Source organism: Narcine bancroftii, chromosome 4, assembly GCF_036971445.1.
Source record: "Narcine bancroftii isolate sNarBan1 chromosome 4, sNarBan1.hap1, whole genome shotgun sequence".
Classification (NCBI taxonomy): domain Eukaryota; kingdom Metazoa; phylum Chordata; class Chondrichthyes; order Torpediniformes; family Narcinidae; genus Narcine; species Narcine bancroftii.
In genome coordinates, this window is record NC_091472.1 from 241,642,290 (window position 1) to 241,659,516 (window position 17,227).

General features: G+C 42.3%; 1 protein-coding gene across 1 annotated transcript in view; it reads left to right on the forward strand.

The window, feature by feature from the left end:
* Positions 1–17,227, forward strand: part of rab5b (RAB5B, member RAS oncogene family) — an 83,709-nt gene that overhangs the window by 321 nt on the left and 66,161 nt on the right. The window lies entirely within an intron of this gene.

The following is a 17,227-nucleotide window of genomic DNA, read 5'->3' on the forward strand; positions in this document are numbered from 1 at the left end:
GAGCTTGGTCTTGTTGCCGTGGCTCTGAAGGGCGTTTCTGCACTCCTGACTGGCGAGCTGCCCTTCAGGCTGAACTCGCACAGTCCATTAGCGCAACAACTGAAATCCCATGCCTCCTCTCACCACAGTCAACTCTTAGCAATACTTGGGCTCCACACAAATCCCCTCGACGTTCGGCCCGTCCCCCATTTAGTCCTCTTCAACCTTGCCTCGATCAGAGTCAGACCCCCTTCTCTAACTCCCACTCTTTCCCCGTCTGCAGATCCTTTCCAAAAATAATCTCAATGCCAATTCTGGACATCTGCTCTGTCCAACAAGGTGCAGGCTTGTTTCCCAAATTGCCTTGTGTTTGGTTGAGGTGGGAACTGGAATGGAAGTGTGTGTTTTGTTTAAATCCGCTCACATTCCTTGAGGTGATTTCCAGCACTCGTTTGACTCAGACTGATTTTAGGAGTGGGTCAGAGTTCAGTCATTTTATGGCTGATAGAATTCATACATTTTTTGCATCAAAGAAATCCAAACAAGACATGAAAAATAACTGTATCCAGATGTGTCGTGGAAGTTGATCAGTATCTTGGGGAATGAATTGCACTGAGAATTGGGAGTTTTTTTTTCTGTTGTGCTTTGGGTTGAGCATCTCAAATGTTGGCATCATTGGGCTGGTGGAGAACATGCCCTAAAATTTATTCAGTGGTGCATCATTGATATTTTGGTTATCGTTGAGTTCTGACATACATTTAAAATACTTCTGTGACTGTTTCTAACATAGAAGCATGACTGAGCATCACTGCAAAAACAGTGTCCATGTATCAGAGCACCAAGATTAAATTACATTTTTTAAACTGTCCTACAGGGGATGGTGCAACTTTAATGGGCAAAGGTGTTGTGTTAACTGGTTCTTCTGCAAATTTATCTGGCTTCATGTGGCCTGGCCCGTTGATGATGTATTTTGTACTTCACCTTAAAAAATAAAGGATACATTCTTTGGAATGGAGTGAATTGTTGGAATGATTTTTCCTAGTCAGTAGAGCCTTCTTATTAAATTACATTTCCAACACTAATACTTCACCCAGAAATAAAAGATTCCAAAACAATAAATAGTTTTTCTAGTTTTGCTTATTTTATTAAACACCAATGTGTTGCTAAGCTTTTCATTGCCAGGATAAGCATAAAACATACTACATAAATGAACTTATTTTAAAGTGGTTGGGGCAGTGAAATTTCTGTCAGAATTTTTAAGTACATCTTTAGGTCATGCAGAGGTGTTTGATTCAGTGATTGGGGGGTCAGAGGTGGAGAGGGTGAGCAAATTTAAGTTCCTGGGATCACAATCTCTGACAATCTATTCTGGACCCAACACACAAATGGCATCATGAAGAAAGCATGTCAGCACTTCTACTTCCTCAGAAGTTTGCAGAGGTTTGGCATGACATCAGAAGCCCTGGGAAATTTCTACAGATGTGTGGTGGAAAGTGCATCACAGTCTGGTATGGGGACACCAATGCCCCTGAGCATAAAGCCCTCCAAAAGGTAGAGGAAGCAGCCCAGTACATTACAGGCAAAGCCCCCCCCACCATAGAGAACATCAATGAGGAGCACTGTTGTCAGAGAGCAGCAGCACAAGGATTCACAGCACACACTCAATGTTCTATGTGATGTCCTGTATGTACTCTGACAATAAATCTGAAATCTAATGAGAAATACATTTTTTAATGGGAACTTGCAACCGTGCAAAAATAGCTGTTTACTTCTGGTTATAGATGGAAACATTCTCATATGTATATAATCTAGCAGAATAATATGTTTTGCCTGCCAGCTACTATAATAAAACAATGGTACTGAAAACCAAAATGATCTTTTGGTATAATAAAGCATGTTTTTAATTTAGTACAGTTTTGATTTATTATTTTTGGCTATCAGCAGAACAGGTGATTTGTAATGGTGATAGTACAAGGACTGCCTAAAGAAATCTCTTGGTGCCTGCCACATTGACCACCGCCAGTGGGCTGATATCGCCTCAAACCGTGCATCTTGGCGCCTCACAGTTTGGCGGGCAGCAACCTCCTTTGAAGAAGACCGCAGAGCCCACCTCACTGACAAAAGGCAAAGGAGGAAAAACCCAACACCCAACCCCAACCAACCAATTTTCCCCTGCAGCTTCTGCAACCGTGTCTGCCTGTCCCGCATCGGACTTGTCAGCCACAAACGAGCCTGCAGCTGACGTGGACTTTTACCCCCTCCATAAATCTTCGTCCGCGAAGCCAAGCCAAAGAAGAAGATTAATATTGTATTACCTGTGTAACTGGTCAGTAAATTTAGTATTAAGGGTCACAAGAAAGTGGTCTTGCATTGATTTGTTTATTTACATTCTGCCAGCCCACTGATTTCTTTTGACTTCCCATTGTCAGCTTTTAACCAATTGATAATGATTCCAATCACTTTTGAGGAGGTTGAAGAAATTTGTGGCTTTCAGAAGACAGTAACAGGATCAAATTAAGCAGCAAAATGTTGTCAACAGTTTGAAAATGTGGAACAGTAATTTAGACCTTCTGATCAAAATAAGTGATGTCAGTATTGATTACAGAAGATTGTTAATTAGTTTCTCTACTTATCCCATTCGCACATTTGTGTCTTGCACCTCAACCCTTGATAATTTAGTTTTTCAGCTTCTACCTGATTACAATGTCTTATCTCCAAATTGTTAGAAGTACACTTCCTATTGACATACACTTCCTACTCTGGCTGTCTCATTGCTTCAAAACTCACCTGAAGAAAGATGCATGTTATTTTCCTGTGATATTTTCAAATATTTTGGGTGTTTATGCACTATTCTACATTCCATATTGCAGAGTTTCTTGAGTGGGATTGGCAAGTGGTTGCTTCATAGAATGTAATTTCATTGTTTCATTCTCAATGATTGGAAATGATTACTTTAATCAAAATTCTAACAGGAAAGTGTGAAACATCATAAAACAAAAGGTGTTTAACTCGATTAGGAGTTATTGCTTTATTTAAAAGGTCTAATTTTATTTAATAAAACAATTGTTTTATTATATAACAACATGAAATAACATTCATTAGGATTTTGATACATCCACATTTAGCATTTGAATTGAAGTTAGTAGGATGTGATGCATGTCTTTAATTTCAGTTGTTAATTAATTGTTTTGCCAGCTTTAATCAATTTGGAGAGAGCAGCTACATTAAACATAATTCTTAATTACAGAGGGTGTATTTTTTTTTAAAGTGGAAATTTGGAAACATTGGTGATGGTAGATATTTTTTTTTTTTTGAAACTTGCTCATATTGCTAAGAAAGCAGTGGAATATTTCTCTGCCTCAGATCAGATGTCTTTGATCAGGATAAGTTATGTAACAAATGTGGAGTGCCATTAAATTATGACTGCTGGATCTGAAAGAAACCTATCCATAATGAGGTGAGTAGGAATTTCCTACTTGAAATGTTAACATTTGAGAAGAAACTCTGAGGTAGAAGTTTTGGATAAGTCTGAGATAGTGATCAATTATAGGTTGAGGAGTAATTGATCTTTGGCAGGTTTTGAGCCAGAGATTCTTTGATGTTATAGGTTTGGATGAGTTTACATAAAAGGAAAACCATAGATGAAGTTGTATGCGAGGATAGAGTGCATAGAATAAGGCCAAGTGCATCAAGGACAAGGACGGTCCTCAACCGAGTACTAGAATTGACCAAAGGGTATATAAGTTTTCCACTGAAGAGGCTACAGCAGAGAAGGGAAATTTGGTTATTGGATGTGCTAATTAAAGCCTAATTCAGTTTCATTGAGAAGTTTTTGAAAGGTATGCTTCAGAATAAATGTATAGCTGAAGGGCATAAGAACATGAGTATAATCAGGAGAATACAAACCGGGCTAGATAATTCCAAAGATTCAGCTCCTTTTCACTGAATAAATCTCTCCATATTTCAGCCTTTAATGGCCTTTTTTTGTGGTACTGGTTCCTTGAATTAGACTCCCCCTTTTTCCAATAAACACTTTTTTGTATATTGCCTCTTATTCTTTTAAACATTAGAAAACTTAGACTGCTAGCCTGTTCAATTTCCCTGCATGCGATGAATCCACCATCCCAGGAAACTGGCACATCTTTGCTGAACTACCTCTGCAGCAAATATATACCGGTATTTTTAGGAAGGAAGTGGATGTGATTATCTGTGTATTGGGAAACAAAATGTGTCATGTTTTGTTCAGAGGGAGCAGATTATACAGCTTTTGCCCTTTGGTGTATTGCATTTGTAGATGAACAGGATACATTTTAGTCAGTATGGCAGGAGCAGAGGAGTAAAGAGCAATCTGGAAATCAATATATGTAGCGGGCTCACGCCTCAGACCGACACAGGAAAGGGCCATCAAACGCAGTAACTGGCAATGCATCGTGTGGGCTGAAACACCCATTTCCATAGGCTGCGGTGAAACTGGCCAATCATCGCCGGTGGATCGCAGGGGTCAAATTGGGGCCCGGGCATATGAGATGACCAATTGGCAGCTGGCCCGCTCAAGCTGTCTTTGAATAAACCCAGTGTCGAATACACTCTACTGGTGTGCATGTCTTTTTTCTCCTGCGTATTCCAGCTACAGCCTTAGGGCTATAACCGAGAGCTCTAACCTAGTTGTAGCCGTAGCAACCTCGCTTCAGTATTGACCCTGACTGGTCCAAATGGCGCTTTGGACCCAAAGATGGAAGAGCAACCTGCGATCAACGGCGTAGCATTGAAGCTGCTCGGCTTCTGGACGTCACAACCATGGGTGTGGTTCCAGCAAGCCAAGGCGCAGTTCGCCATTCTTCACCGACGACATGGCCCACATCATCGACTTCCTCCAGCAGCCCCCGGAACAAGGAAGGTATGTGGCCATCAAACAGCTGTTAACCCGCACTTTTGGGCTCTCAAAGTATGAACGCGCTGCCTGACTGTTACATATCGACAGTTTAGGGGACAGGGCCCCTTCGCCCTCATGAGCAACATGCTCGCTCTCAATGATGGCCACACCTCCTGCCCGTTGTTCCAGCAGATCTTCCTAGAGAGGCTGCCCAAGGACATCTGGCTGCTCATCGTGGAGGAATACTTTGATGACTTCAGGAAGGTGGCTGCTTGAGCAGATCTGCTGAGGGCAGTGAAGAGGAGTGCCTGCGCTTCGCTTGAGCAGGTGACAGCACCGTGTCAACAGCGCCCAGGAAGGAAGACCTCAGTCCGACGGATCACCCGAGCGCCATTCCCCACCGGTGAGCAGTACTGTTTCTATCACTGATGGTGGGGTTCCGAGCCCATCAATTCCGCTTCCCCTGCGCTTTTCAGGGAAATGCCCAGGCCGGCTGTCGTTAATGGCTGTGATGACTGGCTAACCACATAGCCTGCTACACATTCAAGATTCCCTTCAGGCTGAGATTTCTTGGTGGACACTGGGGCACAGTACAGCATCATTCTCCCGAACAGCCTAGAGGCCCACTGTGGCAAAGTGAGCCGGGAGCTCTGAGTGCCGAATCCAAACATTCGGCTCCCTCACCATTCCCCTACTCTTCGGGGACAGACAATTCACTTGGAAGTTTGCAGAGGTGGTTGTGCAACAACCATTGCTGGGTGAAGATTTTCTGCAGGTCAACTCATTCCTGGTGGATATCAAGGGACACTGGCTGTTGCACGCCTGGACATTTCAGTCACTCTCGCTCAAGGGCACTAAACTCACCAGTCCCTACCTGCATTCAGAGAGCACTGCCGACAACGAATTTGCTCAGGTCCTAGCAGAATTCCCTTCCATCACCATGTCTCACTTCCATTTGGCAGAACCCAAACATGGGGTGAGGCACCAAATTGTTAGAGAGGGCCCTCCAATCCACGTCAGAGGGTGGTGTCTCTCCCCTGAGAAACTCAACCTTGCCAGGGATGGGTTCAAAAAGATGGAAGAACTTGGCATTGTGCTGCGCTACGATAGTCCTTGGGCCTTCCCTCTCCACATGGTCCCCAAGGCAGCAGGTGGTTGGAGGCTGTGCGGAGACTACCGCTGCCTCAAAGAGGCCACCGTACTGGACAGATATCCTCTGTCTCATTTCCAAAATTTCACTGCTAACGTGCAAGGGGCATGGATATTCTCAAGGGTGGACGTCATCAGGGGCTATCACCAGATCCCGGTACACCCCGAAGACATTAAAAAACCGCCATCATAACCCCCTTTGGATTGTTTGAATTCCTCCGAATGCCCTTCAGGTTAAAAAACGTGGCTCAGACTTTGCAGAAGCCGATGGATGCAGTGGGCTGGGTTGAGCATCTTGCCTTCGTCTACCTTGACAACATTTTAATCGCCAGCCACACCTGCACTGAACATGCCGCCCACTTAAAACAATTATTCTCTAGGCTGAGTGATTTCGGCCTAACCATCAATCTGGCCAAGTGCCAGTTTGGCTGAGAGACTATTGATTTCCTGGGCCATCGTATCAACCAACATGAAACCAGACCGTCAGGTCCTTCTGCATCTGGGTATTTTCAATTTTCTCCCCAGAGGAAAAAAAACAGGCAGACTATTTTCTTTAAACCAATGTGCATGAACGTACACTTTCTGACATTTTCTGACACTTCTCTGCCCATTCTCCCAAGTCCTCCTGTGCCTTCGGTTTTGCTCTGCACTACCTCCTCCTCCACCTACCTTCATATCATCTACAAATTTGGCTACAAAGCCATTCATTTCATAATCAAGATCATTAATAATCATCTCCATCATCTATCTTGCTTATCACTTCCTCAAATAATTCAAATAAGTTTGTCAAGCAAGATTTTCCCTTAAGGAAACCATATTGGCTTTGTATCCTATCCAAGTACTCTGTAACCTCATCCTTTACTATCAACTCCAACGTCTTCCCAACCACTGATGCCAGGCTAACAGTCCTAGAATTTCCTTTCTGCTGCCTCACTTTCTTCTTGAATAGTGGGGTGACGTCTTTGATTTTTCTAGTCCTCTGGGTCCATGCCAGAATCTCACCATTCCTAAAAGATCATGAACAATACCTCCACTATCTCTACCACTATTTCTTTCAGGACCTGAGGGTACAATCAATCTGGTCCAGGAGACTTATCCTCTCTTATACTTTTTAGCTTTCTGATATCTATTCCTTTGAAATAGTAACTGCACTTGCTACCTTTCCTTGATGCCTTTTTCTATTTGGTACACTGCTGGTTTCTTCCACAGTGAAAACTAATGCAAGTTACTCAGTTAGCTCCTCTGCTATCTCCTTGTCTCACATTATTGTTTCTCCAATATCATTTTCTAGGGGTCTCTATCTACTCTCACTTATTTTATTCTTTATATACTTTTTGTATCTTCTTTGATATATTATTTAGCTAACTTTCATACTTTGTTAAAGTTGACCCATGCTGCAATTTTAAAAACAAACAAACAACAGAACCACTGAGTGTACAACCAACGTTATTATGCTAGCAGGAGTAAGGGGTACATTGTCACTCATTCCCTGCACTGAGCCTCACTCTATTCATACAAAGTTTTAGTTCATCTTGTATAGTCCTTTAGACGAGTGCTAAGTGTAGTTTTAAATATTTCTTGCAGGTGGTTTGTTTCTGTTTTTGTTATCATCTATCCTTATGGTGTCTTTAGATATATAATCTGAACTATTTTAGATAGTGTAAACTTGCTCAACTCTGGTTATACCATATTTAAGATTTGTTTTCAGACGTATCATGAGACCTTGGATTTATGCAACGTTACCTAATCATGGATCTTTATTGACAAGGATAACAAATCTTCACTAGCCACACACAGCAAGATTCTCTTCCCTTAAAGTCTGACATTCTTTTGCAACTTCATCTTTTTCCTCCTTATGAGTTTTTTAGTTACCTTCTGTAAGTTTTTTAAAACTTCCCAATGATCTTCTCACTATTTTTAGCTTCCTTGTATGTACTGCCTTCTGCTTTCACATTGCCTTTGACTTCCCTAGTCAGCTACAGTTGTGACATTTTATCATTTGAATATTTCCTCTTTATTTCTATGTAATAATGTTGCATCTTCCCCATTTTTTTTTTTACAGAAAATTCATCTGTTGCCGACCTGCCATCTTCCTTACAAGTTCCCTCTTCCAATCTACTTTGGCCAGTTCCTCTCTCGTGCCACTGTAATTCCCTTTACTCCACTGAAATCTGACTTTAGTTTCTCCTTGTTAAATCTCAAATTGAACTCAATCATATTGTGAGCACTGCCCCCCTAATGGGTTCCTTAACTCTAAGCTCTGTCATTACCTCTGGTGCATTGTGCAACACCCAATCCAGTACACCCAATCCCCTCGTGGGCTCATCAACATGCTTCCCCAAAAAGCCATCTCGTAGGCTTTTGACAAAATCTCTCTTGATATCCAGTCCCAACCTGGTTTTTCCAATCTACTTGCATGTTAAAATCCCCCATGACAAGCATAACATTGCCCTTTGTTGTGCCTTTTCTTTCTGCTGTTGCAATTTGTTGTCATGTCCCGACTTCTGTATAGAACTGCCAACTGTGTCTTTTTACCCTTGCTTTTTCTTGACTCAACCCACAATGATTCTATCTCTTCTGATCTTATGTCACTTCTTTCTAATGATTTAATGTTGTCCCTTACCAATAGAGATCTATGCCACCCCTCCCCTCCCTTGCTTATCTGTGCTGTGTATCCTTGGACATTCAGCCATCTTTTAGACACAGCTCTGTGATGGCCACAACAGCATACCTGCTAATGTGTAGCAAAGTCGGTATCCATTTTATTTCTTGTGCTGTGTACATTTAAATACAAAGCCTTTAGCCCTCTATTTGTTACATTTGACTGAGTCCTTGTTTGTTGGGAGATGCTTGACAACAGATTTTGCTGTTGAGTTACAAAGCAGAATTATTTGGCAGTAATGTGGTTTGGCAATACATATCTTTTTGTTCAGATAGACTGATGGACCGATTTAAAAACAAAAAGTGAGCATTCCAAATGGAATGTTTGGTTCAGAAATAATTTTTAAGGCAAATTTAAAAAAAAGTTGTAAGTAGGAGTTGATTTTTCTCATTATTAGAATGTTTCCGTGGCAGAAGTAGCTGTTAGCAGTTTTGTGTACTTATGATCATACAAATTTGGTCTTTTATTTCATTGTCATTTCTTAATTTTCCAATGTCTGTTTTTTAAAAAAAATTTTTTAGGATGTGGAAGCCTTGTGTTTATTTAATATTTATAGGCCAATGGCCTGTCGAAATGGACTGTAATTCATAAAATCATTTTCTATTTTGTCTATTCTCCTGACGACATTTACTTGGTAGAGGATGTACATTGTCAAACAACACCATAGGGTGGTATCTCATCTGACTGTTATTTAACTATAAAGGCTCTTGTGCCTGAGTCTAATATTATTTGTGACTGGTCCACATAAAGATGGTGGCGCTGATGAAGCTGCTGTAGCGGCAGTACTGTCGCTGGTACGGACCCACGGGGAGTGAGGGAGTGAAAATGCAGTGCTGCCGCAGGGTTCAGCTGCCCAGTTAGGGAGCTGACAGTGGTTTTATTTGGGATCCTGCAACTTTGGGGTATGTACCCAAGATGGGGGTGCCTATTAATTGGCAGTAGCCATGAGGGGCTGCAGACTCGAGGGAAACAGAGGAGTGGAACAAAGGACCAGTGAGGAGGCTCTGCGGCTGAGGGACCAATGCAAGTGGTGGGCTACTGGTGACTTGAGGCGAGGAACCCATGGAAGCTGCAGGCTGCTTGAGTCTGCTGATGGGAGACGTGTCGGGCTGCAGACTACTGGAGACTGACTCAAACTGGCCGGAGGAGTACAGGTATCATAACCGGGGTGTGAGGGGGGTGCCGAGGGTGCTGAAGGGTCCCTGCCTGTATCAGAGGTTCAGATCTGGAGCTCTGGTCACCAATGGTTTGGATTGGCCTCTGGGTGGTTGCTGAGGCCTCGGAAGGGCTGGAGACAAATCTACAGACACTCAGTGACTCTGGAGGGGCTCTTTTTTACTTCTCTTTCTCTTACTGTAAGAAATGTAAGAGACGCTTGGGCATTTTCTGCTGGTGGGAAATCTGTCTGCGTTGCAGCAGGCAAAAGAAATTTTATTCATATCGACACAACTCTTATTCAAGAATAGATTTCTTTTTGATATTCGTGCAATTACAGGACAGAATTAATTATGTTGAATATAAAGCTAGAATATTATCTGATCGTTCTCCACTTTTATTAGCATGTTCAATTCCTGAGAAAGAAGATTTACCTTTAAAGGTGGAGATTTAATTCTGTGTTGCTGAAAAGAATGGATTTTTGTGATTTAAAAAAAAAATATATATATGAAAACAAATTCAATTGTTTTTAGAAATAAATTCTAATTCAGTATACAATAAATTGATTATATGGGGGGCATAAAGCATATTTAAGGGGACAAATAATGTTATTCAGCTAAAATTAAGAAAGATTATATAAAAGAGACGAAGCTGTTGGAACAAGACATGGGAAAGTTGAAAAAGGATTTGAAAAATCAATCTTCCAAATAGTTTGTTTATATCTGCATATTGGGTGATATGTTTAAACACTACTATCCAGATGGATTTAGATAGTTTATGAATAACAAAATATTATGCATCATAAAATGCAATGAGACCATGAGATTTGTAAATTCATGAGGCATTAATGGAGTGGACACTCAGAATTATTTCCGCAGGGTGAAAGCATGACATATTAGAAGACGTGAGTTTAAGGTGATTGGGAGGAAGCTTAAGAGCAATTGAGGGGCAAATATTTTAAACACTTAGGTAGATTCCTGGAACGGGCTGCAAGAGTAGTGGTAGAAGCAGATACAATAGTTTTTAAGAGGCTTCAAGATAGAAAATTGAGGGGACAGAGGGCTATCAGGTGCAAGTAGCAGATTTTTAGTTTGATTTGGACCTCATGTTCTGCACAAGACAGGTGGGCTGAAGGCACTGTTTCTGTGCTGTACTGGTCTATGTTCTATAATTGTTCCTGCAATCCGGTAGCAAATGTGATCACACTATGTAATGAATCACAGAGATAGAAAATGGGGAACTAATGACTCATTTTCCTAACATTAATAGAAGATAAAATTCTGGAGTCTATAAATGAAAGAGTCTGCATGGATACATGAAAGGAAAATCATATTTGACTAATTTATTGGAATTAATTGTGGCTATAACTAGAATAGTGAAGGTGAAATCAGTGGATGAGAGGAAATTAGATTTTCAGAAGGTTTTTGATAAGGTCCCACACAACCAGATGATCAACAAGATTTGGGGTTGTGGGGTAATGCATGGACATGGATTAAAAAATGATTAATAGAGAGAAATCAGAGTGGGGGGGAAATGGATCTTCCTCAAGTTGACAGACTGTGACTGGTAACATATATATATATGCTACTTTCTGTGAATGATTTGGCTGAGGGCATCAAATTTCATCTTTCCAAGTTTGCTCATGATAAACATCTAGATAGATGTAGGGCCAGTTTTTAAGATGATACAGACAAGTAAGGGAATGAGAACATGGCAAATAGAATATAAATGTGGCGCTTTTGGCTAAAGCTATTGAGGCATGGAGAGAAAGCAGGAATAGGGTTCTGGAATCATGTGATCCATCTTAATTCCATTGAATGGTGTTGCAGCCTCAAAAGGCTACCTCTGCATCTATTTTCTATCTGAAGGATTGTGAAGTCATCTATTTTGATGCTTGATACAAATGCTGCGAGTGCAGATCTAGGGAGAGCACAGAACGGAGACTCTGCACTGCTTCACATGGTCCTGCTGCCCTGTCAAGTTGTTGAAGGCTCCTTACAGGCTTTAATTGGCCCGTTAAAGCAGCAACGGTGTTTTATTTTCAAATTCTATGACTATAGAAGCCTATACTCAAGATGGCAGCGCCTGCACTGGGCAATATACCACAAGGGGAAGCAGTGGATTGGTGCAGGGTTACAGAAATGGGGAAAGCACCTCCCCACCACGCTGAGTGAAAACTTTGGAGACGATCCCATAGAAAGGTACCATGGCAGCAGACCAGAGAGGGGCTCAGCAACTGAAGGACTCTCACAGACTGTGGGCTGCTGGTGACACAGTTGAAGGACCCATATAGGCAGTGGGCTGCTGGAGGCTAGCTCATGGGAACCAGGTGTTGGAACTGGGATTCAAAAGGGTGCTGAGGGAAAGAAGGGTTTGTGAAGGGCCTCGGGCCCAAAAGGCTTCCTGATAGTATGGAGGTTTGGATCTAGAGTTTGGGTTGCTGATAGTTTGAACAGGAGTCTGCGTAGCTGCAGAGGTGGAGGGAGCATTGTAGCCGAAACCACGAACGCAGTGCTTTTGAAGGGTCTCTCTTTTGCTTCTCTTTCTCTTATTGTTAGGTGCACCAAGCAATCCTCATGGTGACTCTTTGTTTGCTTTACGGCAACCAATAGTTGAGGTATATCATGTGTATTATATCTTTATGTATTATTATGTGACAATAAAAGGAACCTTGAACCTTGGTAAAGCAGAGTACAGTGGATTCCACTCAGTCCCCACACCGATCCTATAGTTCCGCTCTCTCCCCACAGCACCGTGTCAGTCTCCACACTGATCTCACTGCCCAGCTCTTTCCCCTCAGCTCCATGTCAGTCCCATGCTTATCTTAATGTCCTATTCTCTCCCCACTGCCCCATGTCGGACCCCACACTGATCCCGCTGCTCCACTTACTGTCCACATCCCTGTGTCGATCCCCACACTGATCCCTGCTTAAAAATAAAAAGTTTACAGGTGGACTACAGTATCCTATATAGCTTTGTTAAGTACATCATATGGTGTTTGCACAACGTCCACATTGCATAATGCTCAATTTCATAGAACATATCATGGGCTCTAATCGACGCATACCCTGTATAGGGATCGGATCTATCCACGGTTTCAGACATCCACTGGAGGTCTTGGAATATATCTCTCACGGATAAGCGGGGGACTACTGTGTTTTGAAAATGGTGACAACATGGGAAATGTTGATGTTCTAAGGGACATGGGTGTACTTGACATCACTGAAATTAACAAGCAATTATGAGGCAGATGGTATGTTGGCTTTGATTGTGAAAGGATATGAATACAGGAGTAGAGGACTTCCTGCATTTACATTGAGCCTCAGTAAAACTGCACCTAAATAACTGTCTACAGTTTTGATTTTTACCGTTATAAGAAAATATACTTGCCATAGTAGGATTGCTATGAACATTCACTTGACTGTATGTCCATGACTGGATATCTGAGTTTAGCTCCATAAATTCATTGATAATGCCATGTTTGATCGCTGAATAACTAAAAATCACGAGTCAGTCAACCATGAAGAAGGTATACTAGCGCCTCCTTTCCAAGGAATCTGAGGAGATTTGGCATGTTGTTGGAATCTCTATCAACCTTCAAACTGTACTGCCTGGTTGCATTACAGTGTGGTTTGGTAATACAATTGCCCAGGAACGCTGACGGATATAGCAAATATAGCCATGTCCATCACAGCCTCCAGTCACTCCTCCATTGCAGACATCCATGTCAGTCACTAACTTGAGAAAGCAGCCAGTATTATAGAGGGCTCCACCACCCTGGTTAGAACCTCTTCTCAATGCAACCTTCAGGAAAGTAGAGAAACCTGAAACTAGCACCGCTATGTTCAAGAATGTTTCTTTCCAACAGCTATCAAACTCTAGAACCTCTTCCTGGAACACTAATTGTATGCACAATTTCCCCACCCCCTTTTTTTTTGCATGAGGATTACTGCAAATATTTATTGTCCCATCTCTCTAATGCACACATGTCAAACTCAATGGCCCATGATATAATTATATTTGGCCCGCAAGATCATATCAAATATGTATTAGAGCTGGCCCGCTGGCCGCCGTGCCAGTATAGCGCATGCACAGCTAATACTACAAATCCCAGAATGCTTTGCAAATGCGTTGGTGCCGGCCCGTCAGCCCGCTAATCGCCCCACCTCCTCTCTTTACTTTCATTAGCATCTGTGACCTGTCGCCCAACTCACATGTAATAAACCCCTTACGAAAAATGGCCAAACGAAAGACAGAAAACAGGACCTTTCAAGACAGGTGGGAGGCGAACTCTGACCCCAGAGTTTGATGAACTTGCATCTAAGAAGAGATGCCAAGTATCTGGTTTAAACCCAGGTGCATCAGAGTAAATCACAGTGTAGCAAGCTAAGCTTGGATTCATATTTTCTTTGGTTAACTTTGGACTGTTCATAGTTGAAAGATTGGATTTTCATTGAAGCAAGTTGTTATTTTTTGACTTGTTGGCTTGTGAAAAAAAATACATTTAAAAGGAGCTTAAAGGCTATAGAGAAATATTATTTATTGAATATTTTATTTCTCATTTGTTAATGCTTCTTCTGGAAAGAGTTTAACCAAAACTATTATTAAACATTTATTTTAATAAGAAAAAGTTTAACGTTACAAATGTTGAAAGAAGAGAAAACATACAGATGTTGTTGAAAATTTTCAATAAATATTTAGTTTGGCCCACAACTTAGTCCAAGTTTTTAATTTTGGCCCTCTGTGAATTTGAGTTTGACACCCCTGCTCTAATGTATTGCGTTTTTTAATTGAATTAAGTTTATTATTACTTTTCAGCTGGACAAATAAGAATTTTGATGCATGTGTACATTATCATATGCATTGTACAATAAACTTATTATCATTGATACAATAGGATCAAGCATGCAAATACTGGTATCTGCATCCCTTTGTGGTATCCACTTATCACCCTTTGGCCTTTGTTAATGTCTCTACCCTTCTCTCCCCTACCTGACTCCATTTGCCCATCAATCCTGGCTCAACAGGATCCACCCCTCACTTGCCTTGGCCTCACCATCTTAAGTTGATTATATGCCCTTCACTGTCTCAGTCCTGTTCCCAATGAACTACCCCCTAGCTCCTGTCTAATCATGCCATAATTTGCCCCCCCCCCCCCCCCCTCATTTAGTACTTTTCTACAAGCCCTAAGCTTATCCTTGTTCATAACTATCTTGAAAGTAATCACTATTCCCAAAATGCTTTCCCACTGAAACTCTAATCCTCTGGCTCATTCTAGTGAGGCCTTCTTCCAGGCTGGACTCATCAATACGTTTATCTAATTCTGTCTCTGCCGCAAAGGATATTCCAATAAATATAGGGAAATTAAGTCTCCCATTACAACAACCCTATTGCTTTTGTAACTTTCCATAATCTGTCTATATATATGTACTTCCACCTCCTGATGGCTATTGGGAGGCCTGTAGTATCGCCTTTCCTATTTCTGATCTCTTCCCGCACTGCCTCAGTCTTAATGTAGCTGTGACACTCTATGAATAGCAAATGCTACTCTTCCATCTTTTTTATCTACTGCTCTTTTCAGGAAAACACAGGAAATTTGAGCTCTTGTTGCCCTCAAGTCTCTGTAATGCCACAATGTCATATTTCAATATTGATCCATGCCCATGTGTTCATCTGATTTAACCACAATAATTTATTAATGCCAGATAATAATTTGGTCATTAAGAACTTCCTTGAAGTGCACAGATTTAGTCTTTTAATCTTCTATAACTACTGTGCCAAAAATCATGTGGTACATAATTGGTAAAGAGCATTTGGAATGACCTGTAGTTCTGAATAGTATTATGTAACCCATTTTTCCACCTCTGCAACAATACTCAAATAACTTTGGTCAAAGATATGATCCTTTGATCCCTATTCAGAGCCTCCTGTTGTATGGGACCATACTCATCAGTCCCTTTGTTGTTTATGAAGGGAATAACTTCAATGGCTGTTTTCTGTGCAGAGAATAAACAATACCAAATTTAGTAAAAAATCCAACTCTAATGTAACTTGGTTCACAAAACACCAAATCAAATATTGATTCTAATTATGATACTGCATGGAGTATCTGAAGTTGGTGGGAACAGATTAGTGTTTCCTAACAGAGAAGTCTTCAAACCAGTTCCATGATGTACTCCATTGACATGGTATTCACCCTTCTCTCCCATGACATAGGTGCTCCTCCAATTCTAGCCTCTTGAACATTCTTGATTTTACTCCATTGTTTGTGGCCCTGCCTTTTATGGTGAAAACTTGAGGGCATGAAATACTCTCCATTTGCTTCTTCAGGATAACCTACAACTTGCTTTGTCATCAAAAACCTAAGGGAGAATGTTATGGTTCGTGATTTAAATATATTGGGCTGCTACACACAGAAAACACCACTAGACTCGGTGGGGTTTCCAGTAGAACTGTTTATTTGAATTTCGCTTTAAAACCAACGGGAGTTCTGCCCCACGCAGTGGTGACGTCATCATGTGGCCCGGGGTGCGAGCAGTGGTCTAAGCCACGAGGCAGTGAGTTAGCCCTGATGGCGCCATCTTCTGCAGCTGCCCAGCCAGTACAAACGGGGCTGGTTTACCCACATAGATGTGCACCGCCACACAGTGCCCCCACCCACCCCCCCCCCCCCCCCCGAGCCGGCTTGCACGTCCTGGCAATTGGGTGGTCGGCCCCTCTATTTGGGTTGTGCCGTTTGCACGGGCTGGCTCAAGTCCATGATAGTGAAGAGTTCCTCCTTGCCCCCAATGTCCAGAGTAAAGGCTTTGCCCGATCGCTGGAGGACCTTGTACAGGCCCTCGTACGAGTGTTGCAGGGAGGCTGGATGTGGGCCTCGCTGGACAAAAATGAACTCCGCTGAGTCCAGCTCTTTGGGAACGTTCGCTGGGTGCTTGCCGTTGTGGGTTGGCGGTGGAGGTGTTAACGAGGCGTGCTTGCTGTGGAGGTCCGCGAGAAATGTCGGGGTCTCAGCTTCCAATCCAGCATCTGTTTCAAGAAACACCCCTGGCAGCGACAGAAGTGCACTGATGACGAGGTCTGCAGATGTAACTTGGGGGCCGTTTGAATGCCAAGCAGGATCGGGCCTTGTGCTCTCGTGCGGGTCTCAAGGGCAGTTGGGGGCAGCATGTTCAACTCTGCTCTGGTGTCCACCAGGAAACACTAACTGTTGGTTTTGTCCACTACGTGGAGAAGGCTGTTCGTGTGGCCAGTCATCGCAGCCATCAGCGGCAGCTGGCCCGGTTGCTTACCTGGTATGAGCAGGGTTGGTGGCATTTGCGAGCTTGTGCTCCCCAGTGTTAGTGATAGAAACACCAAGTCGACTGTGCTCCTCGATCTTCTGTCTGGGGCAGGCTGTGGTCGGCTGGGTG